The following is an 18,145-nucleotide window of genomic DNA, read 5'->3' as shown; positions in this document are numbered from 1 at the left end:
TCATGTGCTGCAAAGATTACCCTTGATGATCTAGTGTTCCTGTTTACATTGAGCCTCACAATAATTGATTGTCAATTATGTGCCCTAGATGTTGTAGTGATACAATCATCCATTTATGTCTAATAAGTCAATGTGTTGATAATTTTAGTGGGCTATGTGCTCTGTGGGGTTAACATGAGTTGGACCAGTATTTATGCAATAGCTCGGCAATGCTACAGGGAATTTCTTGAATGTTGCTCATTCCTGGAAGATATTGCTTACTGGTTTGTTGCTACTGTCCATAATAGAATATTCATTATACCGAAATTCCAGTTACACCCTCTGTAACCTATTGATGAGTGTATACATATAAGATGCAAATATGGTTGCTAGAAGAGGATAATTTACTTGGTGATTAGCCTGGTGGCTGGTTAGCTTGATTGATGTGGATTTTCTGTAGCTATGTGCTACTTGGTTGACCTGAAATTACTTTCCTGGACATGGTTTACTTGCTGGAATTGAATTGTGTTTTCTATGTGGTCCTCTCTTTATCTAGAATTGCTAAGAACAGATCTAGCTTGATTCTTAGCCCAACCAATGATGCAAAAGGCTGAGGCACTTCCTTTGATAAGAATAGATACAATGGTGCCTTAATTTCTCTAGGATGATTTGGCGTAGCATCTCTATGTCAAACCGAGAGAAAAATCTATCTCACAATTGAACTGATGCCTATAGTTTATAATTGATTCCTATTTATTTGGCTTGCAAATGCATGTGCCATCTGCTAGATCTTAGTTCCTCTGTGGTGCCTCATAACAGTGTGCATAGAGTAACAACATGCTTAGCATGATTTGGTACTGCAGGTGTTTGTGTGGTGATTTTGATAGGCTTTGGTCATAGCTATGATCAGATGATGTTATAAATTACCCCAAACAAGCTCTTATTTCTACTTGAACTAATCTCCAAGCATAGAGTGATCTGTAACAGATCCCTGTGATCTAAACTAGTGACTGATGAAACTGATGCTTTTATGTGGCTTTTTATTTCCCTCAGTGATGATATTGGCATAGCACTCCATGCCATTCTAAGAGAAATCCATCTCTCTATCCTCCTAGGTAAAAACCTAGTCGAAGGGCAGTGAGATGGGTTTATTTTGGATACTCCCCTTATCTTCCTGGTGTGACTATGCAAACTAAGAACACATGATATGCATATTTGTTTCCTAATAACCTGCATCTGTAGAATATCTTGGCCTTCTAGTCTATTGATCAACCTGCTTCTTGTGGATAGCCTACTCCTCCTCGTTGCTTGTATACTTCCAAAGATCTAACAATAGGTTTTTGTGGCTGATTTGGTTGTTCTTGTTTTTCTTCTAATGGATATGGGTGTGTTTAAGTATTGGATGAGGGATAAATGACTACTAGGGATCTGCTAGTTATTTGCTCTTGATATCTTTCTGTTCTAAGGCTGATAATCCTAGTACTGGATAGTATTATTGTGTGTGAGCTGAGCTGCTGATGCTTGTATATTCTCAAGGAATGGTTGGTACTGATTTGGCTGCTGTGAGAGATAAATGATTCAGCTGGTTGTTGTAGCCTTACTTTTATACTGTTGGGTAGTTGCTGTGGTGGTGACAACGCATGTTTGCATGTGTGTGTGAGCTGAGGCTTGTAGTGACATCACTTGACTGTTCAAGTTTCAATGCTGGTTACTTTCCACATATTGCAAGCTTTGATTGATGCCTTCCTTATCCATGTGTAGTACTATTTTCCATTCTCTCTTGTCCATCAAGTGATCTTGTGGGGCTACGGCTAATGCTTATAATTAACCTTGTGGGCCTTTATTTTGGAATGCAGCCAAGTGTATTACTCCGCCGGTGTCTAGTGTATGACATTGCATCTCGTGGGCTTTATTCATCTTGACCATCTAATGTCAATGGTGGATTACTTAATTTCAAACATGTGGGATTTATCGTTTCTAGCTAGATTAGAGCGAATAAAAATTGTTGCCTCAAATAGTGAATCAATTATTGTTGTCTTTTGATATGGATCAAGTAGTGTTGCTCTAGTCCCTGGTTGCCTTTATTCCTTGTTGCCTCATGATCCAAAATTAAGACAAGTTCCAAATATTGCCTGAGATGAATTAATTCCCTCTGATCACCATTTGGGGATCAAGAGTAGTTCTTGATTCCCTTTAGCTAGACACCAGCAATAACATTGCCTCATCCAAGGTGAAGGCAAACATTTTAATCATGACACAATTCTTTTCTTGTCTTTGTGGTTTTTCTTATTGCAGGAAAAGAATAAGAAGATTGGGAGAGATTTGGAAGGTGCGGATTTAGTTTAGGATTTCCTCTTTATTACTTTTGTAATATTTTATTTCTTTTGGAGCTTGTAAATGATTGAATTATAATAATTGTAATAAGGTTTAAATTATCTATCTATTTTGAATTATCAAATGTGTTAACTTTTACAAATTGCATTTCATATTATAGTTTGGAATTCAAATTCAATTCATTTTCTATTTGAATTCATATTATCCATATTTGATTTGAATTCAAATTTGTTCTCCCCAAAACACATGAATTCACAAAGGTCATGTCGAAATTTGTCGCACTCACATCGATGACTAACTCAATTCTACCGATGCAAGAGAAACCTCGACCCCTTTGACAGTTTTAAACAAAAGCACGAAAATTTCCCGGACTTTCTATGCATGAATGCAATACACACTCTGACGTTCTCTCTTTTTCTTACCTCTAAACCTAGGATGCCACACCTAAGTAGCTAGAATTGATCTATAGTTCTGTAGTAATTAAGCCAAGTATCTCTATAGGTAGAGCTAGGATAAGTCTAGTCTACGAATTATTCTTATAGAGTTTATTTGCAGTCTTACCTCATTGTAAAGTAGGAGGTTGTGCTGATCTTTTGTAAAGAGTCCATGTTGTAATTCTATAGACATGCCTTGAACCCGCATATGTTTCTGTTGTACCATTCCAAGGGATGTAATACTAGTGGAACGGTGTTTCTTTGGTGTTATATCAACGACTTGCATACTACACCATGCAGTGGTATGCTAGGTCACCAAAATTGGTATAAGAGCAAATGCTTTGACCCTAGGATTAAAACCATTTAAAGGAGACCTATAGCTTTGGTAGTGTCTATAGGAAGTTGTCTTAGCTAAACCAAATTCTTCTGACATCATATTTCAGGGACAATATGCATTAGACTTGAACAATGTAGTGATCCTCCAAAATTCTCTTAATAACTCAAGCCATCTTTGTTGTACTTCTTTGTAATCATTAGGAATCCAATTAACCATCAATTCATTATTATAGAACAATTGCCATTTTTCTAGGCGACAACTAGCAAAAAAAGTGTAGATGAACCAGTGTGCAGAATGTATTCAGGGGTAGAGTGAAAACACCAAACCTGGCTCAATAAGGCAAAACATGCAAGAGCAGTAACATATTGTGAAGTGCCGGAATGCTAGTCTGACCATCCAGAGAAGGAGCAAGAGTTATAAGAACTGGCTTCCGTTTGTATTTGGACCAACATTTGGTATCGATAGAATCCCAGCCCCGGTGTGCTTCAGTTCTGGCCTTATCTCGTTCTCAAACTTTGCTCTGCAGAGACAAATAACGTTAGATAGAAACATCAACCTACACGACTTCACCAATCTTAAGATTCAACCATCAAGCAATACATTTTCATCCTATTTTTGATGAACAACAAAACATATTAGCTTCCTCTTCTTGTACCAAACAATACGATAGGGCAGGCTGAAAGTAATGGTATAACATCCATCAAAACACTATTACAATAGTCAACTTCTGGCACACCGTTGTTGACGCTTATTCCATACTTTACGGTACACATAATTCAGTGCTAATATGAATTGCTTAGAAATCCAGTAATATGTTTGACTCAAGAACAAAGCCAAGCTAGTATTCGGGCACTGATCCGTAGATGGATTCGCCGCCCCTGCCTGTTCCATAAGGATCCCCACCTTGCACGATGAAATCCTGCATGAACACTACCGGATAAGGAAAACCAATCGCCGGACTTAGCCAGGCCAAGAGAAGTGCCAAACAAGATCGGAGGGAAACCTTGATGATGCGGTGGAAGATGACGTTGTCGTAATTTCCGCGGCGCGAGAGCTCGATGAAGTTTCTGGTTCTTGGGAGCATTCTTGTGGTACATCTACCCAATTAGAGCACGCAAGCACCGATCAAACGAAGAAGGAACCATCAGCGGCAAGAAGACAATGACGAAGAGGAAGAAGAAGGAAGAGGGAACCCTGGCTTTAGGTACCTCGATGGTGAATTCTCCCATGGAGGTCTGCAGGGTGACCTCCGGCATCCCTTCGTTGGCGGTGCCCAACATATTGAGCGGGCCGACCGACGAGGCGAGAGGTGGTGGCAGCGGCGAGGCAGGGGAGGAGAGAGCGAGAGGGGAACGGCGGCGACCGAAAGAGGGAGAACAAGTACTGGGTCCAGCCCATCAATAGTGAAAGCTCAAAATTCTTAAAAGCCCGAGAGGAGAAAAGCTCGAAGGCCTGGCCCAATACAGGCACCGTGGCGGTTTCTTCTTGTAGCACTAGCAGTCTCTCGACTCTTCTCCAAAGAAGTCTCTCCAGTCTTCTTGTTCAGTCCTTCCAATAGCGAAAAATAGCGAAGCAACTTGGGCTCGATGGCGCCGATGGACCCGAGGACGGAGAGGGTAGTTCGCCGGACGGCGATGGTCGGCGCAGTCGTCTCCACGTACCTTCTCCTCACTGCCGACTATGGCCCCAACTACACCAACCCGGTAAGGCGGCTGTTATCTCTTCTCTGCTTCTGTATATTGCTACATGTTTCTGCCCATTTCTCCATGAAATTGCGATCTTAGTTTATAAGTTAAGCTTGGTAGTTTATTCGTAAAGAGAAGACTCATAGTCCCCGTCAAAAAAGAAGAAAACTCATTAGAATAAATGAACCGACACTTACAAGTTTACTCTGTTCGTAGCGTGGGACTTCTTGTTCTTGGATCAAGGCCTCTGACTGCTCTGCTGGGTTGTTCATGTACTGTTGCTGTTAACTTGTTACTACTATTGTTCATGTACTGGGTTCACCGCAAGCTAGGAGCAAACACAGTTCCAATTTCTAGCTTGTTTGTTTTGGGGAATTTTTAGCCAATCTAGTGAACAAGTACTAGCTGCGTGTACATATATTCTTTTCAAGGATTCATATGTGGGGTATATGCCTGCATGATGTGCATATATATTCTTTTCAAGGATTCATATGTGGGGTATATGCCTGGATGATTAGTTTATTTTGGTGGTCAAAGTTAGGCTTGAGAAATTTCTGGAATGGATGTAAAAGGAAGGAGATCTCAAAACATGCGTTGCATACTCAAGATTATGCGCACCGGTTGTACCTATGTTTTCTAGTATTTCTGTTGTCTTTTATGTAAGGAACCGGTAAGCTAGACAAGAGTTCAGTTCAGCGTTTGTATATAGGAAGTAGGTCCAAAGGGGAACACCCCTGAAACCTCCTCACCATTGAACTGTTATTTGTGTGGGTGCATTGTCATTGTTGAATTTCTGTACATAACTTGTACAAATATGCATTTGTAAGTTTCTAACTAGCATGAACTTGCTATGCAGATAAGGAAGGCTATGGAATCCTCACGACTATCTCTCAAAGACCTTATATTCAAATCTGGTAAGGATGGGCATATGAAGGAACACGAAAATTCAGAGTCAGATGGTAAAAAGTAGCAGATTCTGCGTGTAGCTACTGAAGATCGTGAACGATGTCAGTATCGCGTCACTGTGTATTTCTGTCCGTACAAACAAAACTGTAATAGTAAGTCATCTTTTGTTTTGCGTTTCTTCTTACTTCATCGTGTATCCTTCAGATCATCATGCTTGTGTTCCAGTGTATCCCTCAGAAATGCAACCATGGCTAGTAGCAAGGTCCTTGGTGTTGTGTTGGTTCTTCATGCATATGATCATCCAGCATGTCCAGATGCCCGTAGTCCTTGGCGAAGATGTGGTAGCTTGTACTCGTCATAAAATTATTTGTGATTCACGCCGGCCGGGGCACAGGGAGGGGTGCCGATGTGCTTTGGACCCAGTCCGGTCCTGGTGACGAGGACTGGCATCCCTACATCGAGGGAGTGGGGCTTAAAAGTGAGGACTTTTGGTTCTACTTGCATGGCTTTGGACGCCCTGGCCATCGGGTTGACGCGCATGAGGGCACAGAACTTGAGCTCCAGCCTGGCTAGAGCAAGGCTGGAGATGTCGGTCTTGAAATGGGCAAGTTTGAAGATGCCTTTGAGGACGTAGGGAGCCCATTACTTGTCATGATCCTCAATCCAGTTGGTGATTAGCTTCGTCGCGTCTACCTCCTTCATGTCGTTTACTCCAGGGCCATGCTATAGAGCTGTTGACATTGCAATTAAGTTATGATGTTTGCTCCAGTACAACCCCCTCCCCCAAACTCACATCATACTTAAACACATGGACAGGTGAGATTGCTTGATACCCTTTCGTTATTAATATTAAACGGGTATACATAGCCCCTTTAAACTCGTATGGTCCAACTAAACTATATGAATATGTACGTATAGGTACGAATAACACGACCAGCAAAAGAGAGGCACGGCAAGCGGTAGCCTGCCAGCGACGAGGCACATCGATCGGTCCGGCCAAGCTGGAGTCAACGATGGCAGCCCAACCAAGCTGAATGCACGCCTCCTCTCGTTCACACACCGGTGGCCGGAACTTCACATCATGGAAATTCCAAGCCATGCCTACCTCCACATCCTCCTGCTCTGGCTCGTTCTTCAATTTTGCCTCCCGTGCCACGCCGGGGTGCAAGTCAACGAGAAGCAGGTTTTGCTCCGGATCTAGTGCGGGTGTGGCTCCCCACCGGTGCTCGCGTCATGGTCCCCCATGTCCTCCAAGGCCTCCTCGCACAGCTTATTCGTCTCCCGATGGCGCCGGCCGGGTGATCTCCCTCCCCAAACATCAATGTCCCCGGCCCCCCGTCCCTGACGCGATCAGCGAGCTGAGGAGTCGCAGGCGCTGTCGCAGCTCAAGAACCTCACCTGCCTCGCCCTCGACAACAACAGGCGTTACGTGGGTTCACCAGCGAGGTGCCGCGGACGCTATCGCATCTCAATAACCTGATGGTATGCGCTCTCAACGACAACCGGCTCAACGGAACCGTCCCAACAGAGCTCGGCGAGCTCACGGGGCACCAGACGCTCAAGCTCAAACTGATTCAGTTCAGTCCTGGCAAGCTACCTGACTCGTTTAAGAACCTGGGGAAGCGTGCCACCATTGGGCTTGCGAGAAGCAGCCTCACCAGCGAGTTCCGCGGCTACGTCATGGAGATGTCCGAGATGGTGTGACTCCAAAATCGGAATTTCAACACCAACAACTTTCCGGAGATACCGGCGAGCCTTGCCCGGTTTCGTCATTCGGTGTTCATGTGCTTGTTCTAGAACAAGCTCACTGGATCCTTCCCGGCGGAGCTCGTGATGCACTAGCCGGTGCTGAGGGGCGTCCGTGTGGACGACAATGACCTCTCCGGTCCGATACCGGCGGGTGTCTGTGAAATGACCCAGCGTACCACTGCATGGTGTAGTACACAAGTCGTTGATATAACACAAGTGAAACACCGTTCCACTCATATTACATCTCTCAGAGTGGTACAACAGAAACATATGCGAGTCCAAGGTATGTCTATAGAAGTACACACGAGCTGTTTACATAAGATCAACACAACCTCCTACTTTATAGTGAGGTAAAACTTCAAATAAAGCTCCAGAAGAACGACTCGTAGTCTATCTTATTGCTAACTCAAGTTCAAGAGCTACTTGGCTTGCTATAGAAATCTAGCTACTTAGGTGCTAGGATTAGGGAAAGATTCCCTTCTATTACTAGTCTAAGTTTCCACTCTAGCTGATGCAGAAGTTGACTCCATTGACTTCTTTGATTGGATTCTTCATCTTGTTGCAGTTGACTCCTTTGTCTTCGAGTTCCACGGTAGTTTCTCCTTTGGTGCCTTGATCTAAGAAGGGGTTCAAATGGGAGGGAATGAGTACGAGCGTACTCAGCAAGTTCATATTAGGAAATAGGTGTATCATGCACTAGCTACAGCCATAGACCGGAAAGTCATAGGCTAATGCAAGTTTTCATAAATATTTCTTCAAAAGGTTTATTTTATTCGAAAACTATGCCCGTCGGTCTTCACGAGGTTGACCAGAACTTCATGGAGTTCCTTTCCTGCCGCGTTCGCAGTTCCCTTCCCGGAACAGGGAGTGACAGTCACAATTCAATACACTCTGCAGAGGTGCGTTACTTTTCCCATAAGAGACCTTATCCTTGTTGCCAACCAGGCGTATACTTTCCCGTCCACACTTCCTTTGGTGTGAGGCCAGGTGTAAGATCCAAGCCCACACCGCCTTCTCCGCGACCCTGCAAACCCACCCTTTTGTCCACCCGTACACCCCCAGTAGACTTCTCCCGATAATACTGCTTTACTCACGGTGTACTTTGGACAATCCATCATAGACCATAGAGCTCAACATCACACACGGATGGGGATTTAAAAGGCTATCCCAACCTACGGCAGTGCCTCCAACACCCCGCAGCTCTACCAGTCCGTTGGCGTGCAGGAGGGAAAACATACGGCTGGCTTCCCCAGTGCCATTATAGATCTTATGGTTAACGCGATTTGTACGGCGCTAGAATCACTGGACGGCATTGGTACTTAGTCCTAGATGAGTAGTACCCATGCAATGGAACCTCCACCATATCAACACATACCATGTTTCCATTGCCCACCACATAGTCATATTCATAATTGTAAAATAATACTTTGCTTTTCAATGCATGAGTGATAAGTATAGTACTTTGCATATAGTTTGATACAAATAATCAAATGACATGAGCAAGCGATGAACTTGCCTTTCTTGACTCGCAAGATTATGCGGGCAAAAGCTTCGATACGTGAGAACTCCAAATTCTGAAATACCATCATTGTCCGGTAAGGACAATGTTTAGAGAACTGGCAAAGATGCTATAATGCATAGTATGAGATGCAATCGTCCCGAGCGTAACCTAACCTCGATGATTTAGGATGTATAAATTGTAAAGATTTCTTTAAGGTGTGTTGCACTTTTAGGATGGTTCTCAAACAAGGTTCTTATTAAAGTTGGTGATATTAAGATCACACACAAGTAATATGATGCAACATAACAAGCATACATACAAAGGATAGTAGTGGAATAAAATGTAAAGAACAGTTCTCAATTTTAAGTACTACAGGGCATGGTTGATGATTACTCATATTATACTTCAAAAGAATAACTTTTGAAGAACATGTTGATTAAGATTTAATAAGTATTTCAGATAAGAACTAGGGCTTCTATGGTTTGATTTATATTTACATTTCAAAAGAATAACTTTTGAAGAACAAGTTAAATAAGAACAAGAACTATTATAAATAGGAGCTATGGAATTCTAGGGTTTACTATTGGATTCATTTAGTTTCTCTAATAAGAACTAGTTGGTTCTTAACTTGGAATGGGTTTCTATATAGCAAGTATTGGTAGGTTTATTGCTATGGTTTCTTCTAAGCATCATATCAAAGGATGGTTATCAGGATGGTTCTATAAGTTAGCTATTAGGGTTTAATATGGTTTCACATTTGCTTCACTAAATAACTTTGGCTTAAACTAGATGGTTTATTCTTTCTTAGATAGGGTTTAGTTGGATAGGAGCATGTGTTGTGAATTGCTACACAAGGTTGATACTAGGGTTCATCATTATGGTTCTACTAGGGTTTGATGGTTGAAGTTGATTATAATGGTGTGGTATATAGGAGTGGTGATCAATGGCACTACTCTAATTAACAAGCCAGGGTTTGCATCTAAGTGGCACTAGTGGATCATATAGGTGTTACCCAAAAATAAAGACATGAAATGCTAATCATATGTGAAGTGATGTTGTTTTATTTTAGTAGATCATGTTCATGTATTATTTTGTTTCTTATTAGGGTTCTATAGGTATAAGTGAAGTTTATCGATTCACATGGACTAAACCTTTAGGTTTTAGGATTGCAACAATTAAGGATGAACACATAAAATAATGGGATTAAGGTCTTACTTAAATTAAAATTAGGGTTTCTAAATTATGGTACAACTCCTAAAATGATGATTGGTAATATAGGTGTGGTAACTAATTACTTTGAAACAAAATTAATAATGGTTTGACATCTTATTAATTTTCACAAGAATTAATAATTAGAGTAACTCTTAATTAAGTTTAATTACAAACTAGGGTTTAACAATTGTTAATAAGTTTTAAAATACTTCACTTGTTAACTAAAGATGTTTAAGTAAATAAGTTTTGAATTACCAAAATAATATTGGATTATAATATTTTCTTGAGTTATTACTATTTAAAGAAAATAGAAGATAGTAATATGCAATTTAGGGTTTATGAATTATCACTAATATTTAAGTGGATGCAATTATGATAAAGAAAATTAATCTTAACATTTTACTTAGTTACTCGAATAGTTAAAATTTAATTTTGGAACCTCACTAATTATTGAATTCAAATTGTATTTTAAGTAATTGAAATGGCATAATTAATAAGGTTAAAATAAGTGAATTTTTATTTTGACACACATTTTTATTTTATATTTTATTTGAATAGAGTTTATTTTTGTGAGCATTTTGATATATTATTCATATTTTTCTGAGTTAATATGAATTTTCTATGATTTTGCAAATTTTTAGCTATTTACTGGAATTTGAAATAACTAGAAAATACTAAATGTACCGAGACAGTTCTTGCCACAGAGACTGACGAGTGGGGCCTAAATACACGTCAGATGCCACGCCGACAGAAGTGACTGGTCAAAGTTGACCGATGCCTTTGACCTCACCGGCGGTTAAACGCCGGCGGTCAGTAGATGGTGGCGCCGCCGATTTATTGCCTCCCGAGATGCGCGGCTAGGCTCTATTGAACGAGTACAATGAGGTGAATCGAATGGTGATGATGGTTTAGCGAGGGGATCACCGGAGCGTCGCCGGCGATGGGTGCTGCGGCGGTGCTACTCCTTCCAACATGCGAACTAGGGCTACAGGCGATGCCAGGAAGCGAGAGTAGGTGCTATAGACGCGTATGCTCACCCTGAAGCTCAAGGTGTGGTCGGCTCCGGCGATGGTTGACGGAGACGATAGCGATTGGAGATTTCCCGGCGATGTGCTGCAGAAGGGAACGCCGAAATTGCCATGATTCCTTGCTCCCCTTGATGCTGGGCTCCTCCCAGATGCTCCTTGAGTCCAGGCGCTTCTCCTGGACCACACGCCGGAGGCTGGGGTGGCCTCCTCCGTCGACTTCGTCTTCGACTCCGGCGATAGAGAGTGGATGCGTATGAGAGATAGAAGGTTTCTGAGTAGCAATGGAGTGGAGGAGATGAACAAGGCGTGCACGGCGATGCTCTCGACCTATTTATAGGCCAAGGGAAGCCCTGTGGCCTCGACACGGCGATGGCCATGGTCGGGAGGTGGCGGTCTCTGGAAGCTTCTAGCTGGCAAGGATCTCCTCGTCCGCGGATAAGCTCAGACGCGAGAGAGGTTGGGTGTGGTTCTGAGTGTTTGGCAACGTCCGGGGCAAGCTTATCGACGACGAGATCGTGGCCTACTGGCTCCGCCGCGCTGTCGAGCTCGGAGACGACGACGACGAAGTGTTTTTTCCTCTCGCACGATTTTTGACGCACGCGAAACGGTATTTGGACGTGGGCTGGACTGCTCCTGGGCTAACTGTTGGGCTGCTGTGGTGGGCTTTGGGCTGCTGCGGTCCAGGTAAGTCAGGTAAGTTTCCCTCTCTTTCCTTTTTCAAATTTATGTTTTCTTTTCTGTTTTCTATTTTGTTGTTTGAATTAAAATTTGATTTATGTTTTGTTTTGCAGGTTCTAAAATATTTTAATATCAAAACAATTTGATAATGCTACCTACTGTATTGTTTTGTTTATAAACAACCATTCTATAAATGATTAATTTGGGGTTCTTATGAGGCACAAGTTAAAATTCCAATTGATATAATTCTAGGGTTCATCTCAATTCCTAATTAATTTAGGAATCAAAGCTGTTTAAATGGTTTGGAATGTAGAACATGTGCATGGTGAACATATTCTATTTTGCTAGTGCTTAACCATAGTGATTACTCACATATTATTTAATTATGGCTAGGGTTTAACAAATGGTAAAGGAAATGGGATTGGTTCATGATTTTATGTGAATGATGGTTCTTAGAGTTTAAGAAGAGTGGTGATATAACCTCTATAATCATCAATCAAGGTTTAACTTAAATTATTTATGATGAATCCTTTAATCCTCATAGTTAATTCAATTGCTCTTGTGGTGATTCTATTTTATAAAATACTATTTCATTTGGTTCCCAAAGCAAGTACTTGGAAAGCCAAATAGAATTGAATGTTTGTTTCACTCTACTCACCAAATGGTATTTAGTCTATAAGTGTATATGGATTGGTTTATACTTGTGATCCATGATACAAAAGTTAGGACATAATATTCTATGTGGTGTGAATTCTACTTGAAAGGTCTAGGGTTTTGCCTAAGCTTCACTAAATTGAAGTATAATTAGGCATGAGGTATGGTAGGGTTCTACTTATAATTCAACAGGGATATTTGAATTGGTATTCAAATGTGATCTTAAGGTTTTAGTTGTGATCACTCAAGTGATACACAACCAGGAATTGGAATATGGGCACAAGCTAGGTTATGTTTAATTGACTAGGGTTATTTCTCCTAACTTAGGTAGAAATCTTGTATCAAAGCAATGCTAGGTTTGTATCAAGTGTTTGGATAAACAATGTTCAGGTTTAATGCCATTACTCCTCCATACAAGGCATGAGGATTGGTTTGGGGTTAACTACTAATGATATACTTATTATTTTATGTGATAGATGATATCTATTAATCATATGGTTTTAACTTATCATCTATATCTACAAGGTATACTCATGCATTAGACAAGATCCACTCATTCCTCACTAATCCCTCTTTAATATTCCTCTCATCACACTCATCCTAGATTCTTAGGGTTTATACTTAAAATCCAGTTGTGATGATTATGGAATTGGTTTCCTAAGGTATTGCTATTGGAATAGGGTTCTCACCTCCAAGATCAAATGTTGTCTTGAACAACTAAGTTTAATACTATTCTAGTATTCTTGTATGGACATGACTATGGTTAATATTATATCTTCCCTCACTTCTCAATATCTTGGAATAGCCTAAGGTCCTACTTAAGAGATGATGATATGATCCTCTAAATATATGGTCTGCCTAGGAATTCTACCTTGGTATCTTCTGTAGCTTGTTCTTCAGGAATCCGATAAACCTGCATCTTGTGGTATGCCTCCACCTCCTAGCTTCTTCATCTTGATCCTAGCTAATTCACATGGAGTTGCTCTATGTGTTTGTTCCCATGTATCATGGTACTTGATGAGCAAATGGATGAAGGGTGTGGCTCTATTTATAGGCTTGGGCAAGCTCTAGTATCATGACACATAGGTGGTGACTCTTGTTTTGGTTTGATAAGTAAGGTGCTTGGTTGTCATGCCCTCATCCATAGCAATCCTTTGAGCATGAGGTGGCATAGCTTGGAAAGCAAGTCATGTAGATATTTTTATCCTATGTGGCAAGATCATTATCCTCTCATATGATTTATTTTTGGATAGCCAAGTGGCATTTGCTACTAAATATCTTGTGGATGGTTTTATTATTGTTGATGAGTCACTATATCATATTTGATTGGATTTATATTATAATATTGGTCAAAAGGTCAAGGTTGAAGGTTATTCCTCAAATTTGGATAGTTGGTTTTGATTTCACCAAGGCATGATCATATGAGTTTCAAAATACTCATAGTTAGTTTTATTCAAATAGTTTGAACTATAATTCGTAATGTAAATGGATTTAGTTTTATGATATTCCATATACTTAATAAGTTATGAGTTAAATGAGAATGTGTGGCTTTTATGCACTTTAGACCCTGTGGTTTAACTTATTTATAAGTGAATTAACTTACACACAAAGGTAGTTGCTAACTTTCAAGTGTTAATAAGTTAGGGTTTGATTCTTAAAGAATGTGTTGTTGTAAATCTAATTCCATTTGATCTAATCCACAGATCACAATCATCTCTACCCAAAACAAGGTTTTAGCAAAGATATCAGTGAAGTTTATAGCGCTTGACTTGATGAGCTACTTCAATTCCAGCAAGTCAAGTGAAACTTCGAGTCATCGTGACAAGTTTTATTTGAAAGCGCGAAAATTCCCCGGATTTTCTATGCATGAATGCAATGCACACTTTGGTGTTTTCTCATTTTGTAGCCTCTAAACCTGGGATATTACAGCCTCTCCCCCTTAAACTGAACTTCGTCCCGAAGTTCGAACGCTCTTATGTTTCGGAACTTGGAACTGACTTGAAGAGATCACAATCCTTTCAAACTCCATGATGATCTCATTAGATATAGTTGAATATATCCCTTGTCAAGATCTTTCCTGGAGTCTTCTGACGTCTGGCACTGATACAATCTTATATTCTATGATTTCTTCCAACACTCTAAGCTTATAGGTTTGCTCTCCAAAGATTCTTCGATTAGGCCATCTTCTTATGCTAATGGACTTTACTAATGGTTGTGGTGATAGTTTCCTATCTGGGTACCCAAAACTTGGTTCTACCAGCTACGGTGTAATATGGCACTATGGTGTACCAGCTGCAGTACCCAAACCTTAATTCTAACAGATTTATTTAAGGTAGGGTCTTGTTTTCCCTTACTACCATAACGAAAGTAATGGTGCTTAGTAAGGTATTTACAACAGGCATGGTCCTGGTGGTTTATTCCTACGAATGGATTAGACTCATTTAGTCCATCCAATCATGGCTTCTAGTTTATGCTAGTTATCCTTCTTTTGGTTTCTTTAGGTTCCATGAAAGCAATCTTTCTATTTGTTCGATGTTTTGGGTATAGTCAAACTCCTACGATCTTTAGCCTTCTTAAGCTTTGATTGTCCTCCGACATCTACTTCATCCAACTTCATTTTCTTGGACTGACTTGAGCCCTTTTACTTCTGAGTAATTATCAATTACCCACTCAAGTTAGGGTCTAACCCTTACTTCCTCGAGATATGAACCTCGGCTTCTGGTCTGACAACCTCCTGAGAGTACTATTATATGGATAATTTCCACCAATCTTATGAAAATAGGATCGGACTTCCTCTCAGTTCAGACCTTCTTCTTGGTCCATCATACTCCAAATATTATATCTTAATACTTCTCATTCAGTCTTCCTCTCCCCCTTGGAGTTTACTAATGATCTCTTCTTTAATCATTAAACTCCAAGGTTAAGTAATTGGTCTATGTCTGGTTTAGAGTTTGTACTTTTCTAGAGTCTCACGAAGAATTCTTTGTGGTGTATCCACACAGTTGTGGGTATCCGATGTGGATCCTCCGATTAAATGTTTACCAGCTACGGAATACCAGCTGCGGAATTCCTCTTTCCTTTAGAGTGAAAGAACGATTAAGCTGCGGACTATCTGTTACCAGTTGCAGACTATCTAACAAGAGATGTGGCTTACTTGATTTCAGTTGTGGACTATTTTATGGTTCTAGTCAATATCTACCTACCAGCTGTGGCTACTTTTATAGTTTTAGTTAAGATATACCTCACTTTACATACTTTATCTTCATGACTATCCTATATCAGCTGCGGTCTTATTATACCAACTGCGACTTCACTTGTCTATTTTCCTTCTTCTAGGGTTTGTTTTGCAAGATAACCACTTGTTGATACTATGAAGATAGTATCGTAAGTGACTCTACTTGCAATCCCTTCTTCCATAATGAATATGGCTCCACTTCTACTGCTCCATATTCACAATTTTTCTCACTTTCATGGTACTTCCATGTTGAAGTACTCCTTGATTAAGGATAGAAGTGAGTTTTGATTGGTCCTTCCTTCAGATTGTTGTGGTTACTTTCCACAATTTGACTTTCTTCTTTAAGTGAACCTTCATCTTGTCTTCAAAATCTTCAGAATTCGTCACTTCCTCACACGAATACCTTTACCCTCTAGATCTATAACATCAAGTAAGAGCTTGATATTGCAACATGCATTTGCATATCAAAGTCAGACTTCATGTATGGATCTAGTCAAACAATGAAAATCCAATAAAATCCAAGAAAATCAGCTTTGTGTTTATAATACACATCCTTATATACCTGAATATAATGGTTGGGTAAGACATCCCTAAACATCAGGTGTAGATGTGCAATATATAACACCACATAAGATAGGTTTAGGTTGTGATACTTAGCACGAATACGTGAATTTCTACTATTTGTCTCAACATTTATCTTAATTGCTCACTTGCAATCAAATAAACTTGAGCAAATTGGGCTAGGATAGTTGTGATTGATCTAATTTCCTTGGGAAGTGCTAACTTAACTTTAATTCAATTGAAACTAAACTCACCTGATTTCTCAAAACTATAACATGGCTACTCTAAACGCATGATTGTTTAGAATATACCACCTATAACTCTAGGATTTCTATATGTGATATGCTCTAAATAAGCCTTCTTTAAATTAAGGACTACGATTCTAACATACTTGGCACAGTTATTAGGATTTTAAGGCCTAAGCTTTCGAACTATTCCTTAAATCCTACTCCTCATCATACTTCCGTTAACTCACTTATGATGTTCTTCTCCCTCACATCATGATTCTCAAGTGAATCATATATGATTACCAACTCTACCATGAAAAGTAGACTTAAATACTCCTATCACTCTTCCTTACCTCCTATGATTGACTCATCATAGACATATACTACCTTACATAACTTATCTCCTTTAGTTATCATCAGGCATTTGACATTTTAAATGACTCCTACATAACCATAACTTGCATTGGTATACTTCTTCCACTAGGATATTTTCCTTATGGTTGTATCCTCTCTTTGGACTACCATGCGTTGTATACCAACTGTGGTCTACTACCACCCCTTATCTTAGGCTCCAATAGTGTTCTATTAATTTGGAATGAAGCAAGATAACTAATTAACTTTACTTAAGAAAATAGATAAGAAAGATTGACTCAAGTGTGTCAGGATTATTCTCAAGTGAATACCCATCTCAAGTCATAAGAATGGTTGATTTAACTAAGACATCTTCCTATAGACACTACCAAACCTATAGGTCTCCTTTAAAGGGTTTTAATCCTAGGGTCAAAGCATTTGCTCTGATACCAGCTAAAATGACCCAGCGTACCACTGCATGGTGTAGTACACAAGTCGTTGATATAACACAAGTGAAACACCGTTCCACTCATATTACATCCCTCAGAGTGGTACAACAGAAACATATGCGAGTCCAAGGTATGTCTATAGAAGTACACACGAGCTGTTTACATAAGATCAACACAACCTCCTACTTTATAGTGAGGTAAAACTTCAAATAAAGCTCCAGAAGAACGACTCGTAGTCTATCTTATTGCTAACTCAAGTTCAAGAGCTACTTGGCTTGCTATAGAAATCTAGCTACTTAGGTGCTAGGATTAGGGAAAGATTCCCTTCTATTACTAGTCTAAGTTTCCACTCTAGCTGATGCAAAAGTTGACTCCATTGACTTCTTTGATTGGATTCTTCATCTTGTTGCAGTTGACTCCTTTGTCTTTGAGTTCTACGGTAGTTTCTCCTTTGGTGCCTTGATCTAAGAAGGGGGTTCAAATGGGAGGGAATGAGTACGAGCGTACTCAGCAAGTTCATATTAGGAAATAGGTGTATCATGCACTAGCTACAGCCATAGACCAGAAAGTCATAGGCCAATGCAAGTTTTCATAAACATTTCTTCAAAAGGTTTATTTTATTCTGAAAACAATGCCCGTCAGTCTTCACAGGTTGACCAGAACTTCATGGAGTTCCTTTCCTGTCGCGTTCGCAGTTCCCTTCCCGGAACAGGGAGTGACAGTCACAATTCAATACACTCTGCAGAGGTGCGTTACTTTTCCCATAAGAGACCTTATCCTTGTTGCCAACCAGGCGTATACTTTCCCGTCCACACTTCCTTTGGT

The 18,145-nt window shown here is 40.2% G+C and overlaps 1 pseudogene; it reads right to left on the bottom strand.

Annotated features, from left to right (window-relative positions):
- Positions 1-3,498: 3,498 nt before the first annotated feature.
- Positions 3,499-4,364, bottom strand: LOC124650877 (annotated as a pseudogene).
- Positions 4,365-18,145: the final 13,781 nt, after the last annotated feature.

Source organism: Lolium rigidum, chromosome 1 (assembly GCF_022539505.1).
Source record: "Lolium rigidum isolate FL_2022 chromosome 1, APGP_CSIRO_Lrig_0.1, whole genome shotgun sequence".
Classification (NCBI taxonomy): Eukaryota; Viridiplantae; Streptophyta; class Magnoliopsida; order Poales; family Poaceae; genus Lolium; species Lolium rigidum.
Note: the sequence above shows the minus strand (reverse complement) of the source record. Positions and strands in the feature narration are given on the sequence as shown.